The sequence below is a fragment of the Ascaphus truei genome, chromosome 3 (assembly GCF_040206685.1).
Source record: "Ascaphus truei isolate aAscTru1 chromosome 3, aAscTru1.hap1, whole genome shotgun sequence".
NCBI classification, from domain to species: Eukaryota; Metazoa; Chordata; class Amphibia; order Anura; family Ascaphidae; genus Ascaphus; species Ascaphus truei.
This window is the reverse complement of record NC_134485.1, coordinates 228,547,585-228,564,464: the sequence shown is the minus strand read 5'-3', so window position 1 is coordinate 228,564,464 and position 16,880 is coordinate 228,547,585. Positions and strand designations below refer to the sequence as shown.

The window sequence follows — 16,880 nt, the reverse complement described above, 5'->3', positions numbered from 1 at the left end:
CATGTCTTCGTGGGTTACACTACATGGGGAGAACCACCCGCCCCTTGCGGGTAACAATTTTGGAACATATAAGAAAAATTGGCATTGGCTTAGAAAATCACAGTGTGTAACTACATTTAAAAAATTCCATAATTCATACCCAAAGGCCTCATATATGTAGGTATCGACATATCACACATCATTGGAGAGGGGGCAACAGAACACTACAGTTGCCACACAGGCAGTCTATCTGAGTACAATGATTAAATACACTGCACCCTAAGGGTTTAAATATAAACTTTGATATTAATGCATTCCTAGATTAAATTGTTGGATGCTACTGGAGTATATCCCTCTGACCAAATCTCACTCAGTTCACTTCTCTATATATTTTTAACTCTGATTTTTAAGAATATTCATTTTAGATTGAGTATGTCTGCTTTATAGAATAATCTAAATTTTACCTCCCCCAATCTTTTATTGCATTTTTATTAAATGGATGTTTTTATTAATTAGAATTATCTTAGACTGCCAATATCTAAAATATGTATATTTATTATGCTTTATATTTATTAATATCATCCCTTATCCTCTTCTACATGTCAAATTGGTTACTCATATACTTTTTACTGAGGAATATTAGTGAGATTATGGCAGGGGATATATGGATCCAAATTCTACATCTTAAATAGAGTTTATTTGAAGAGTTTATTCAATAATTGAAATGAACAACCTTCTCTACACATAGATACTGTACCTACTCTGCTATGAATCATCAACTGTTCATATAATTATGTATTTATATATATATATGTTTTATATATATATATGCTTCTATAACTTTTTGTGACCATTTATAAATATAATTTGATAAGGGCCTATTGCTGTTTATGATTATGTACTGTATATTGTCTTTGCAGATGTCGTTTGTAAAGCCTCAGCTCTGAGCCTATGTGTTCCCGGGTTGTCAGCAGTACCTGTCTGCCTCCCTTGCAGACTCAGGAAGAAGTCTGTGCTTTGCCCATTGGTTCCAATCATGACACGCATTGCATCATGACATCACTGGAACGCATCGCGCACCATGAGCGATGACGTCACTGACCCGCAGCGTGCATCATGATGTCATGAACGTCAACAAAAGTGATGACGTCACCCTGTGCATTTGGATGGCACAAAATTCAAGAAGATGGCGGACACAGAGCATTACCCCTGAGGAAGTTCTTTTCAGAACGAAAGGCGTAGGGTGAACATCACAAACTTAAGGAGGGTTGCTGAGCATTTGGTGTATTGTGAGGAATTTCCTGCAAAGGATTGAGTCCTTCCTTACAGTGGGTGGATCCCCAGAGAAGGAGGGAATGCTGGACTTTCATCACTATCTGACCCAGGGTGGTGGTCCCAATACTTGCACCCAACTTATGTTTGTGAGTTTAATAAATAAAAAAATTTAAATAGATTTTCTCATAAAGCGATCTGAACTATTTAAGATGTCCTCTGTTTTTCATATTATGGGGTTGTCACTCGTAATAACCACAAGACTTATATTGCTCACATTAAATGTGAGTGAAATATATATATATGTAGCCGGGATCCCTTTTACCACCATTGGATGTTGTGGGGTGGGAGAGGCTGCACCTAGGGAACGCTCCGATAACGGAGGTTCCGCGTAGAGGGAGCTACCATGTTAAAGTTGGCGCAGGCGCAGAAATGGTCCGGCAGGAGGTTGCGCAAAGTAGCAAAGCCCACGAAGGAGAAGAGCTCGGATAGGAGGGAGGTTAGGGAACTACGGGTCCCAGCAGCCCCGCGGGTCCCCGTGACGTGCAAGGACCAATCAGGTGCGAGGATGGGAGGAAAAGGAGGTAGGGGCGCGCACGTTGTTTCAGAGCTGGCTGTAGGAGGAAGGAGAAGGAGCTTTGGTGTAGGGAGGCAGTCCGCCCCCTACCTAGGCCTCATGCCGCAGGCCCAGTTAGGCCCTGAGCCCCAGTAGTGTGAAACGGAGTTAGGGACTGGCCATAGACAGGTTCCGGATTCCCTTATTTGTTACGTGATTGCTACCGGGACAGTTCTAAGTCGGCGGGAGGTCTGGGCTAAGACCCCGCTACCAAGTTGCTGCGTGTCTGGGTGGGATCGCCCCGGACACCTACGGGTGACATCATCTAGGCCCACGCTGATCCTTTGTGAAGACTGTTGCAGGACCGGGTACTGGAGTGCCCGGCAGGTAAACGTCAAGTGCACCAACGGTACCATCATTCACGCAGGACATGGTGACTGCGCACTCACATACATATACATTCACTGTCTCACTTGAGGGTGGGGGGACTTATTACAAGAGGGAACTGGACACGGGGTGGGATCACCCGGTGAAGGGAAGGGGAGAGTGAGCGTTCGACAGGACGCTGAGTGTAGTGTCCCCTCAAAGAGGGACACCGGTTTCTGATAGAATAAGAGAGAGGTTGTGTCATTGAGTTCGTGCCAGTAAAGATAATTGGTTAAGGTTATTGCTGTGTGTGTGTTTATGTACGTAAGTTCCTGTGAAGAACCACTTCCCCTCGGGCGGAAGCTGTCGCAGGTGGAGGCGCTGCACCAAGTTATAAGTATTGTACGTACCCCAGGCTCTCCGTGGCAGAGGCTCAGGCCCTGTGAGCCTACAGGTTATACAGCATATGGTAGTGGTCTGTGTTCGCTAGGAACCAGGGCTACATATATTTTTCATTTTATTGTTATCAAACTCTGTTGCACTATATGTGTATTTCTCTTCCCCTTTTTATACCCTTGGATGTGCTCCTGACCCGCTTCTCTCATTTTCACTGAATGCAAGATTGTTATTTTCAGGGTGTTTACAGACGAGCCAACGAGTATTCTAAAACTTGCCTTAAACTAGCCAGTTTACATGCTGGGTACATGCTGGGTACATTTATTTCAGTGACATTTCTGCAGAGGCTAATGGCCCATCAGATTAACACAGCAGGTGTTCCTTGCAGTCCTATTCAGTTTGAACGGGACTGCCAGGGACCCCCGCTGTTAATCCGATGGGCCATTAGTCTGTCTGCAAAAATGTGTGAAATGTTGCAGCATGTACCCAGCATATACCCAGCATGTACCTGTGTCTTTTTGGAGATTGCCCCAGGTTTGTTTTAGAATAATCGTCGGCACTATAGTACATTCTTTTTTTCCCTTACTTTTCAATGTCCACATGTAGAGACTATCAGAGCCTCAGATCATTGAATAATGAAGCGTTGTGTTTTTCTATGTGTCATTTGTATTGGATACTTTTGTTCACTAAATTAGGAGTAGAGTGGATAAAGCCATTAGTTATTCATGATATCTATCAAACAGATCTTTGATATTTCAATATGACTTACGTTATCAAAACATTTAATAAAAAGGTGTCAATTCAATTAAATCATTCAGACCATTTGGAGATTTTAATTTAATTGACACCTTTTTTACAATAGTATATTATAAAGGACTCTTCCTCTGATATCATCTTTGACCACCAGTATATAACTACATCATAATTATTTTATGTACTATATGAGGAGAGATAATGTCTTCTATGTTCACAAATAGTATAATAATGGCTGAGATGCTACAGCTATTGGATCATGTGATGTATATGGAGGGATTTCGTATAAATGAGTCTAGAAATATCCCTCTATTTAATAAATATGAGTACATTGATTATATTGGTTATCTTGGTCATAAATGTATGTTTCTGATGAATATAGAAGTATAATGAAACTTATATTTTAACTAGTTACAGATACTGCGGCCGTTATCCGATCATTTAACGGGTTGTATTCCTTTGCACACCCCCTGTTGGCGTGTCATTTCTTGAAATTTTCCCTCTTTAAGATGCAAGTTTACTAGTGTTTTAATTGAGTGCAGAAAATTGTATTTTAGCATTGTCTGCAATAACTTCGAGAAACTCAAGTGGGCGATCGCGAGTTGTTGTCTTAAAAATCTAATTGCAATTCAACCCGTCTTTTATTCCCGTACAGTACTTCAAGTGTGTGTGTAATTGTAATTTGAAGATTAAAAATATGAGTTCATACTGTATACAGTACAGTACATGGGAAAGAAGTTATTTCTGATGCGCCTTAGCTTTTAGCCATACAAAAATTGTTGAACTGCAGCGATTTCAAATATGAACACACATTTGTAAGCTCCTCGGAGCAGGGACTCCTCTTCCTTAATGTTACTTTTATGTCTGAAGCACTTATTCCCATGACCTGTTATTTATATTATCTGTTATTTATTTGATTAGCCCGTGTATTACTACTGTGAAGCGCTATGTACATTAACGGCGCTATATAAATATAGACATACACACAACAAAAAGTATTTTTAACAAATTAAATGTTTTATTTGTACATGATAATAAAGTTAAAGCGAATAATACAAAAATACAACTTCGCTCTTCTTCCGAATGTAAAATATATAATCTGCACATGAGTTTATGTCAAATTGGAACCTTATTGAAACGCATATGTGTGTATTCACATTTCTGCGCATGCGTGTATGTCAAATTGGAACTTGTTGAACCGCATATGCGTGTCATCAGATTTCTGCGCATGCGTGTATGTCAAACTGGAACCTTGTATCTGTTGTATAGTAGTACTGCTCTTTGTGTATCTATAGTACATTACTGTAGTCTATATAGTAAAAACACTGTTTATGTGCTACAGTATACTGAAGTTATATACTTTAGTATACTGCACAGTATCTCAATGAGACATTTTTATATATTTAAATTCATTTAGAACTTTACATTACAGTATGTACTAGATTTTAAAGATTTTTATAGTGTACTTTATGTCAAATATTAACAGTATTTAGATATACAGTACTATATTTAAACTACTGTACATCAGTACTTTATTTTTTTATAGTACTATTAATGCACAAAAAACAACTTAATTTCAAGATTGATATACTGTACTGTATACAGTACTGTACTGTATGTCAGATATTTATATATATGAAAATGTCTACAACTTTATGTACATTACAGTATGTACTGGATTTTAAAGCTTTTTATAGTGTACTTTATGTCAAATATTAACAGTATTTAGATATACTATATTTAAACTACTGTACATCAGTACTTTATTTTTTTTATAGTACTATTTATGCACAAAAAGCAACTTAATTTCAAGATTGATATACTGTACTGTATACGGTACCGTACTGTATGTCAGATATTTATATATATGTAAATGTCTTTACAACTTTATGTACAGTATTGTGTAATACTGTACCTGTACTACTGTAAGTGTGTAAACAGTAAAACATGAACATACCAAAACATTATACTGTATGTAAAGAATTACATTTTGTATTTTTCTGGATAACAAAGGAAAAATACATAATACAAAAATACAACGTCACCTCTTCTTTCAAAATTACAATCTTGTCTTTTTCTTCTTCTCAATGGATGGTGCTTCTTGGACTTCTTGGTCTGTAAAGAAAGAGGCACGATTATATATTTACAATTGCACCGTACATTATTCAATCCAGATTTTTGGGGTGTTTGGGGAGAAAGAGCATGATATGGGGAACAGTATATTATGACTACAGTGCCTTGAATCTTCTGCTTTTTTTGGGGTGGGGGGGTGTTGGAGGAGACAAAGCATGTGTTTCATGTGCTACTGCATTTTACAGTAGGACTAGAGGTTTTAAAGTACCTTAGGTTTGGGGGGATTTGGGGGGAAAGGGCACTACATGGGGAACAGTATATTATGACTACAGTGCTTTGTATCTTCTGCTTTTGGGGGGGGGTTGGAGGAGACAAAGCATGCATAACATGGGCTACAGCACTTTACAATAGGACTAGAGGTTTACAGTACCTTAGGTTTTCAGGGGTTTGGGGGGAAGGGACATGGCATGCATGGTTTTGAGCACTGTGTCTAACCTGGTATTATTGCTGGGAGAGTTTCCTGCACCAAGGGTGATTTTTTCCCTGCATGTTGTCTTTGCCAAGCCATGCAAAATAGAAAACAGAAATAGAAAAATATTATTATACCATGACGCCAGTACAGTCCATTGTTAAACAGTATCTTCTATTTTTGAGGGGGGCTGGAGGAGACAAAGCAAGTACTTTGAGAAGAAAATATAAAATGTTATTTTTTCTCTTTCTGCTTTTACTGTATTACTCTAAAAAGCTTCATGCATATCAAAAAGCATGTTTTTGTTTCCTGGTTTTCTTTTAGGCCCAAGCAATTACTGTACTTCCGTACTTTGAGAAAAAAAATATATTAAAAAAAAAATCTCTTTCTGCTTTTATTACTCAAGTTCTTCTCTTTTCCTTTTAACTGTAGGACAGAAATCAGCGAAGCTAATGAGCACTGTGCAGCAAGAGTCAAGAATAGACTGTTCTAGAGAACAGTCACAATATCACAGCATCTAAGACCAGCATCAGGGTGCTTAGACGCCAATTGGGATGGAAATATGGACGTGTCTTACTATAATAAAGTATAGTATAATGCAATACTGTAGTACAGTATGCAAAGCGACAGAACAGGGTCGATACTGTAATTACTGTGCCTTAGTTAAGCCAGTATAGGTAAAGTGTTGTACTGTACACTACTGTACTATAGGTAAAAGTGTGGTTTTACTGTACCTGTAAAATTCTTCCTTGTCTTAACAGAGCATATCCAATGATAATGAATGCCAACAAAGTTAAAAGAGTGGACCAAACACGGGTATGGATTGAAAGTGGCGAGACTTTTCAGAATGTCATTTTTCTGATTAGACAACAGTAGCTCTAGAGAGATTTGCCACTTTTGCATTCCACAAAAAAGGACGCCTATCTCCGAAAGGACGCCTATCACTGGGTCCCAAGCACCCAGTGAAGATGCATGTGTAGGGTGCGATCTCTAGACGTGGACCAGGACGCATCATCATATTTGAGGGTAAAATAATGACCAAAATCACATGATGTAGCCTTATGCACTGTACAGTACAGTACAACTGTAGTGTATTCTGTACCCTAATGTTCAGTTTTAACATCATTTTTTCTTCTCTTGTTACAGGAATCATGGACAAAGTATTTTTCCAAGAGCAAATAGTCACCGTATTGTTAAATACATTAGGCATGATTTCCCATCTGGTGGTCAATGGTTCTTCCAGGACAATGACCCTAAACATACCGCCTAAGTGCCTATATTCTTGTGAGCAGTATCAACTAGGTTATGATGCCACAGGAGTATGTGCTCCAGTGTACATTAACTTTTTCTCATTGTTTTAAACTGTTTGTACCTGTTCAGCTAATTTGCCATTTTCCCCCTCCCATTGCAGATCACCAGATTTGAACCCCATCGAATTGGTATGGCATGAGCTGAAGGATGATATAAGAAAGGTTGTTAAACCGTCTAAAAATGAGGAATTAATAGAAGGAATAATGAGTTTCTGGAACGACATACTGACTGTAAAAAGATGCAACAACTACATAGACTATATAAGCAAGATTTTGTCCGTTCTTTTAGCAGCATTTTGTCTGTTCTTTTAGAGCATAATGGGAATGCCACTGGCATGAAGTAAGGTACAATACTGTGCTGTACTGTAGTAAGGCAAGTACAGGTACACTAAGAATAGTACAGGTAAGTATGGTACTGACAATAACCTGATTAAATGTTAGATTTCTATTAAAGATAATTGAACATTAACCATTTTATGTCTGTGCTTACTCTCCACTTTATATACATAACTGTATGCATATTATTTGTATTCAACGTGTGTTTTACATATTTTATTTAAAAAATCATTATAGTTTACATGCATGGCAAGTTATACTGTAGTTTATTTGTTTTGTGTGGCTTTCAGTAGTGTTAACCAATCAAGGCCTTCAATTCACTAATCCTGCAGCCATTTTTTTCCTTTCACAGATGCAACACCTCTGGATGGGGGAGGGGGGGATGTACAAGCTAATTGTACTGTGTGCATAATAAATCAATAGTTTGTCCTAATCCCCCTCTATCAATGACAAAAGGTCATTTACACCGGCTGAGGTGACTCAGATAGACCCCATGGAATTAAAATCAAGATTAGCCAAAACCTGAAACATTAGTAAAGATGCGTTTTTGTGTGTGAATGTCCTATTGAGAGTGTGGGTAGTGGTTGGGGGGTCTTGCAAACAAAATGTTTAATCTTGGTATACATAATGCTGTGATGAGCCTGCAAGATAAAAGTTGAAAGAAATAATTTGAACGGTTGTAAAATACAATAAAAGTTATGACTGTACCATGCGTGTGTGTGATATTTCCATAAACAGTATGATACTGTAAGCAGACCAAGCCTACCCAAAGTTGAAGGTATTGAATAGAATTTTCCCCTCCCCCCCAAAAAAAAAATCATTACTATTTTTTTTGGGGGGGGGGGGTTCTTCCCCGAATTAATTACTCAAAAGGTATAATTATTATGCAAAATGCAACATCATAGAGAAATAAAAATGTAGTGATTTTATAAATGTAAAAATTGATAAAATCTGAGAAAAAATGCATAACAAAGTTTTCCCTAAAATCACTCATTTATTAAGGCCTGCTCCCCCATGGCCCGGGGGAGTGGAGGTGTTGATAAGGAGGCGAATGCCTTTTGCTCGGTTTACTGAGGGAGGTGTGGGGGAGGGTTCAACTATGTAAAAATTGATAAAATATTCTTGCCCGAATAAATTACACCTGCAAAGCCCAATTATACAGTAAGAAGCAACCTCATTGCTAAAATAATAATGTTGTGATTTGAACAATGTTGAAATTGATGAAATATAAAAAAAAAACATTTCTTAAAGCGTTTCTTCAAATCACTCATTTATGAATCTCTTCAAGAGAAAAAAAGAAAAAAAAAGGATATGCCTTGTGAAGTCATTCTAGCCAAATTACAGTGCAGGTCTTCTTATCAGCCATGATCGGCCATGGGAGATGTTGATAATGAGTCGAATGCCTTTTCCTTGGTGTTTCATCTTGGTGTACCTGTACATAGTGCTGTGATTAGCGTGCAGGATTACAGTTGAAAGAAATCATTTGAAATATTGTAAAATATAAACAACATTTTTCAGTCCCTTGAAGAGTCATAGAGAAATAAAAACGTAGTGATTTTATAAATGTTAAAATTGATTAAGTATGAAACAAAATGCATCACATAAGGTTTTGTTTACAGCTCACAGTTATTATTTTTTTGTTTACTGTTGGATTTCTACAGTACTGTAAGTCTGATGGGCAGTGAAGGCTTTCTTGTGTACACTAGTTCACAATGGGCATGCGTGAGGAACCAGGAAATGTAAATTTCTATACCACCATAAAAATAATGAAACTGTGTTAGACTTTTAGATAGCTACAGTACTGCAGTATTGTAGTCCCATGCCTTTGCTTTGTGAGGGGGGGTGGGGGGGTATAAGATGCAACTCAATTGTTATGTCTTACAGTCCTGAAGGATTAGAAAACAACAGTTTGAACTGTTTGCAAATGTAGTTATTTTCTAAATATTAACATTGATTAAATATGTAAAAAAATAGCACCACTTAATGTTTTCCATTAACCATGAAGTGGAATAAAATCAATCAACATCTCCGTGTGAAATTTTATTACAGGTTATGACACGTAATTGAATCACAGTGCAGTGTGTTGTTCAAAATATTACTGTAGCGTGGAAAAGTTTTAAAAGCGTGAAGCTAGTGATACTGGCTGTAGAAAAGTAAAAAAAGGCAACGTTTTAAAAAACGATATTAGAGTTCCATCGAACTTCATCCTTATCTTTTGACACTCGATTTCAAAGTTTTGTTTCTGGAAAAAAAAAATGATGCTATAAATTCCTGTAGTGCGCATGCGTCAAATCACACTCTAGTGCGCATGTGTATAAGCATTGACAGGCTATGGCACGCATACAGTACACTATACCAGGTTACTCTCCTCGGTGCCTCATGCCCCCCCCCCGCTCGGCCCCGGCGTCAAATGGCGTGCAGGGTCGTGACATCATGTTGCTATGGTAATTTGATGCTGGGTTATCATGAAGACGCACTGCTGGAAGGTAAGGTACTGTAAGTGTATTTTGGAGGCTTCGTGCGATTCCCCGGTATTTAATTTAAATGCTTGGGAGGAGAGCGCCCCCCCCCCCCCCCAGGGGAATTAAAGTTAATATTGTATTGTACATTATATTTACCTTCATTATAAACTTTTCCAAACGGTTGGAGGTGAGACAATGTTGGAGGTGTATTGTGCATACAAGCTGGGGTCACTCCTGTAGTCTGCATTATATTTATCTTCATTATATACGTTGCCAACCGGGTGGTGATGACCCAATGTAAGGGGATTACAGCATTGTGCGTAACAGCCGGGATCACTCATGTAATCAGCATTATAGTTGACAGGGGCCTGCTGAAGCAGGTAATGAGGCAGGGCCAGGAAGCAAGGATTGATGGTCACCAGGTTTTCTGTCACGATTGGCCCGTTATTGCAATAGTATTGGGAAGCCGGTTTGGGTACATATTCACTGCAGGGTTGGGAAGTACGTGCAGGTACTGTACAAATATTAAATGTATGAAACCCGACCTTTCTTCTTTTGCAGATACCATGAGCAAACATACCAGCAAAAGCTGGGAGCACAGACCAATATCCTCTTGTACAGTTATCTTACAGAGGAGGGGTTGTGCGAAAAAAGCAATCATCATTAGTTAATATTTGCCTTATTGAATGCTTCCAGCCACGTTAGTTCGGTGAAAATGTGAAGAATTCATATTTTTAAATTCTAATTCAATCTAAAGTCGCCTTTTTATCTGTTCCAGCATTAATTGCAGAAAATATGAGCAATGCATAACTACATTGTGGTTTGGTATAAGGACTTGACATGACTTGACTTGACATGATTTCCATTCAGCAATTGCAGGGATAGCAGTGTAGAATAATGGGACAGGCATTGTGAATACTTTGGACATTTTAATTATGAAACGCCTACATTTGATAACGTCTTCAGTGAGCAAGGTTAATTTACAATGGATGACTGTTGTGGCCACTCTTTTTATCTAGTTTTTAAACACCTGCAAATTGACTACACACAACTCACGGGTTGCCCTGTGCAAAGGATTCACTTTTGCCATGTGGCGGAAACACGCAGATTTACAACTAAACAAATCCCAATCACATTAATCATGGAAAATCAACAACGGTAATCATGCGTGTGATTGACAGCCTTCACGGAAGATTAACACACACATTCCCAGCTAGCTCAAACTCCTACACCCACCACATAATGAATATATATTTATGCCAAAAAGAGTGCTACTGAGCGTGGCAAATGTATACAACAAAACAGGGTGCCCAATGCTACATCCAATTGACAAAACATATATGGTAATAAGTATAAAATTTAAATACTTCAATAACAATAATTACCTCTGGTAGTTGCTGCTACTGGGGCGATCGTGTGCTGCTGCTGGGGGGATCGTGTAGGGCGCCTGCTGGGGGAAGTGCAGGGACTGCTGGGGGAAGTGCGGGGACTGCTGAGGGAAGTGTGGTGGCTGCTGGGGGATCGCTGGGGCTGCTGAGGGAAGTACGGTGGCTACTGGGGGTTTGTGTAGGGCTGCCGGCACCTCACTCCACCTCCTACCGATCGGGCACGCGACGGCCATTTTTTTTAGCTTGACTCCGGTTATAGCGCGGTCGGACCAGGTGGCCTCCGAAGACCGTGATATAACAGGGTTGAGCTGTACTTGGTTATTTAGTTAAACCCTTTGGCCAAAGCATCATTAGCCTGCATACCAACGTCAAGGTATAACCAAATTAATGCAGGTCCTACACTACACTGTAAACCCTTCCTTTTACCTCTATATGAGGGGAGAGAAGCATAGTAGATTCTGTTCTTGCAGCAAAGCCCAATGCTACATCCAATTGACAAAACATATATGGTAATAAGTATAAAGTTTAAATACTTCAATAATAATAATAATAATTACTTAGTTATTTAGTTAAACCCTTTGGCCAAATTGTCATAAGCCTGCATACAGTACCAACGTCAAGGTATAACCAAATTAATGCTTGTCCTACACTACACTCTGCATGAGGGGAGAGAACCATAGTAGATCCTGTTCTTGCAGGAAAGTGAAAAGACCTCCCAAGTTTAAAAGGTGAGGAAGAGTGAGCTCTGGGGGGAGGTGCCACCTACCTCCATAAAACAGCCTTCACGGAAGATTAACAAGTGAATGCCACGTGGAATACAGCAGACTTTATGAAAACGGTGCAGAGAAATGAACGAATAATGGATGCTGCATCTGTATTGGGAACAATATTTGTGATAAAACATGCATTGTCTATTACAAACTTATTATCATGTTGGTAATGTGAAAATAATATACTGATTATTGAAATAGGGCATGACAAATACACCCTTGTTGATCAATAATATGAAATTGTGTATAGATTACAGCTAGGTTATAATTATTAAGAATTGGTTTAAATATGTAATATATATTCTTTATTCAAATATAAGTTTGTTTAAAAAGTATGATTATAGTTTAATTTATATGAGTTTAAATGTATGTGCTTATTATTATGTGAAGTATATGCTACTGTGAGAAAAAGGGGGACGATAGACAGCACTCTGATGATGTTAAATTAATGCAATTGCAGGGTGCACGGAACCAAAGGGGACCCTTATTCCCCTGTATGCTACTGTGGGTTTTAAGGTATAGTGTATGTATTTTTTGAGTAAGTTTAGTTAGAATAGCGGAAGGATACACATCCTATTGGTTTAGGCTTCAAAATGGATTTGTACAAATATAGCCACTCCGGGAGCCAAAAACTCTACCCCTGATGAAGTGTCATAGACGTGAAACGCGTTGAGTTACTGAGTTGGAGTTCCATGACGGATGATATAAGACGCCGGATGCCTGTAGTCAACGCCCCCTAGCGAGAACACCATGATCTGCTTCTAGAGCTGAACTGCAAGCTCTCTGTTAATAAATACGTAGGACTCTCTGTGGACCCTGTGTTCCCCCTTCTCTCTGCTTTTCCCTTAAGTGGATGAGAGTGTCGGTTAACATCGGCTGGAACCGAGGCCCAGTGAACAACTGAGTCCTATTGGGATGATTGGAACATACATTTTTATGTAAGTGTTATTTTTACTAATAGTGCCCCTCCATGCGCTTCTTTTATTTTTTTGTTTAAACTCCTAACTATAGTGTTTTTTTTTTCATTTATATTTTAATGAAGGCTACCCGGGCAATATATTGAGAACACAGGCTATAATTATCATTATCTCAGTTTGACATTTCCAATGCATGAGTTGAAATTGCCATTGCATTCCAGTCTAGGGTTGGCTGCACATTTGTTCACTTCCATCATTCTTGAGCCAGAAATAACACTGTAATAGAAAGTCAACATTGATTGATTCCAAATACTGAATTATTTAGGCAATTGTGACAGCCACAAATGACTTTTTAGTGACTAACAGTAAGAGTTGATAGGTGTAATATATGATTAGATATTTTTTAACAAAATATACCCTGCTGTTTCAGTTCCCACTTGAAAGGCCATTGTTAGTATTTCAAACAACATTGCGTTATTATGGGGTGATATATCACAGCAAATTTGAAGCAAAATTAACACAAATTGCATCATTTGCATCTTGGATCACTCTCTTTGTTTGCTTCAATTTACAGAATGTGCCGAATTCATGAGCTTGCGACTTGTAGTGTCAATATAAGGAGTTACATGAGGCATATGTTATATAGAGATATATCAAACTCTGCATCTCTGTGCATCATTTTGTTTCATGTATTTGCATGTCTGAGGTGGGGTAAACGTGTATGGCTCCCAATTTGCATCATATTTAAAAAAACTTTCTGATATTCAATGCAAATGCAAGGAGAAAATTGAGCAATGGGTCATTTGAGATGTCATTATTAGATTTACTGTATGAAGAACAAATACATGTGTCATTCTTGATGCAAGGGAAAAAGCAGCATAAAATGTTACAGACTGTATAATCCAATATGTGACCTCACATAGCGCATGAGTAATTACAAAATAATAACTTTGGTTACATTATTTCTCTGAACATGAGTCACAAAAAAACAGTACCTACAGTATGACTCGGCAATCCCCACGTTTCGTTCATCTCTCAAACGGGCCTATTAATTAAACTCTGATGCTGTCAAAGCAAAATCGCCTGATAGAATTACTGTAGTCATGAAAAAGGCTAATATATCTTTTTTTACTAATTATTTAGTGTAACCATTTGTGTGATTCATCTGCATTAATAGTATACTGCTGCGGCACATCCTATTCTAACTTTTACCCGTCTTGCCCAGCGCGTCATTACGGGCTGGCGCCGAACGTGGCCGTGCGCCAGCCCACCCTAGCCGCATCTTCCCCTCCCCCTTCCTTTCCCCTCGCGACCCCCTGGCTGTTTCGGCCCGCTCCACGCTCCCCAAAATAAAATACCCCCTTACCTGTAGCCTCCTTCGGGGATGCCTGGCGTCTTCAGGGATGCCTGGCGTCGGAAAAAAAAAAAGTAAGCCGCGTCTGCCCGCACTTTGCGGTGGCGGCCGAGTTAGAATAAACTCTGCCGCCACTGTACACATTTTCAAAAAAATACATTAAAGCACCTACAGTGGCGGCCGCCTTTAGCCTCCTGCGGCCTTTTCCCCGCAATTTTTAAAATCGCGGGCAAATCGCGGGCAGATGCGGGCCGTTTTCGGCAGTTTTGGGCACCTACGGGCACTTTCATTGTCTAGCGCTAAGCGCTTTCATTGTCTAGCACTATTAGCGCTATCTGGTGATTTCGGGCCGCGCAGAAAAGTCCGTGAGAGACGGGTGAGAGACGGAAAACATCCCCGAATTTTTTCGTGGATGTTGGAGGTTAAAAGGGGCTGCGACAGTATGCTAGAGAAGCTATTATACCTTTAATATTAACAACAAATCTTCAAATGGATCAGCTTCATATGATTTTTTTTTAAATAATCTCATAATGGGAGCTATGCACTAAGCAGCGCGTTTTTGCGCCCGATTGGAAAAATGTGCTCGGCCGTTACAAAGTGAAGCCAAAAGCAAGATTCATTAACAAATTCAGGGAATTTTGTTCCGTTCGAACAAAAATATGCCCGATTAAGTAACCCCTTAATTACTATAGTGGTTACTAACCGCCTAGGTGATTAAAGGGTTAGTGGACATTAGATTGTCTTGTTTTTATTGTTCTGTATTGTTTGTAGCAACGGAGGACATGGACGGTGATGAGGATGAGAACGGCCTTCATCGTGGCAGCCTGGCAGGGGTGAGTGCAAGATTTATTTACTTTATTTAAGCTGCTTAATGTTGTATTTTAAATGGACAATTGCACTATTATCCATATCTTGATAATAGTAATTTTGCCCATTCCTGTATGTGTTAGTGGGTGGGGGGTGGGGGAGGTGTATTTATTTAAAAGAATTGTTTATTTTTTGGGGCACGCGATTGGCAGCAGGGACTCCTGCGGGGATCACCCGGGGGCCCTGGACACCCACGTGGATCACCCGGGGACACCCGCCGGCCTAATCTATTAATGGTGTGCCTGAAAAAAGGTAAACAAAGATTTTTTGACTGTCTTCGCTTCTTTTGTGACAACCTTTAGCTTTTAAAGCACAATTGAGTTATCACTGTTTTGTGAATCACACGGACTGGCAAAAAACAGCATGTTTTGCTGTTTTTGGCCTGATCGGACGAGTTTTGCTTAAAGGGCTGAAATGCTTTTTAAGGCCTATAAAGTGCTTAGTGAATCGCGCAGCAGGCTGAATCGGCCTTAAAATGCACTTAGCGTTCTTAAATGCAGTTATCACTGTTACGGCATCGCCTCCAATGTGTGCAAGACTGCTAACATAGCTCCAAAAACTATCAAACTAGAAGATTGACAAAGTCCACAGCACACAAATTAGACTTGGCTTGAGAAAGGACCATAGAGGCCTGAAATTTCGCTGTGTTAGTGTCTTTTTTTATCATCTGCAATTAAAATGTACGTTTTTATACTTTTAAAATTGAGTGCTGTGGACTGTTTTTCCTTTTTAAAGTTCCATTAATATACTGTACATATGCAGTCAGCTTTGTTAAGCAGAAATACAGCGTTTGCCCAAAAGGATTAACACAGCGGGGGTCCCTGCTTCTGAATGGGACTCCCTCTACGTTAATCCTACCAGGCCGCCACCAGTCTTCAAGATCTGCCCAGTAAGAGCAAAGGAATCAGTTCCTCTCCTTGCACAGCTCTAACAAGCAATTGCGCTGTTTTTATTTTATTTTGATTACATAGTACGCGTAGTGGTTTTTTTGGAGCTGAACCGCATAAATTTCAGGTCCGGGGAACCCCTGCTTCCTGAGTTACAGGCCCCGGTATGGGGTGCTGGTATCTCCTGCAAGTTTAATTCTCCCACATCACAGCCCACGTGACCGGGATATTTAAACTTACAGGAGATACCGCCACCCCATACCGAGGTCTGTATTTCGGGAAGCAGGGGGTCCTGAAATAAATGCGGATCTGCTCCAGAGACACCCTGCTTCAATACTATGTACTGTAATTTAAAAAAAACTAATTAAAGTTGCTTCAGTACCTTTTTGGCTAGGCGCTAAAGTAATGAAGTAAGAAGTCCCCCGTTGCTCTGCATTTGGCAGTGATCAGACCGCACTTGGTCTGCAGTTCACCAGCTCAAGTATGGAACAGGACGACAATGAACCTGACTGCATCTTTAAATGGAACTGATCTCTTCTCCAGCACTGGGAAGCAGCTTCTCCACAAATTGAATAAGGCTCATTGGATTTTCATTCTCAGATGCTCTTAACTCAATCTGTATGTGAACAAAATAAAAAATCATCCAGGAGAGATTATATTTAATTGAATATGGCAAGCCACATTGGGCTGGTTTAGACTGTGTAGTTGGGAGTTGTGAAGCTACG

General features: G+C 39.4%; 1 long non-coding RNA gene across 2 annotated transcripts in view; it reads left to right on the top strand.

Moving 5' to 3' along the window:
• The window catches only part of LOC142489464 (uncharacterized), a 64,218-nt gene extending 62,820 nt beyond the window's left edge, over window positions 1-1,398 (top strand). For both annotated transcript variants that reach the window (XR_012799867.1, XR_012799866.1), the window contains one exon: window positions 900-1,398. This is a non-coding gene — a long non-coding RNA (uncharacterized LOC142489464). The remainder of the gene's footprint in view (window positions 1-899) is intronic.
• The last annotated feature ends 15,482 nt before the right edge of the window (window positions 1,399-16,880 follow it).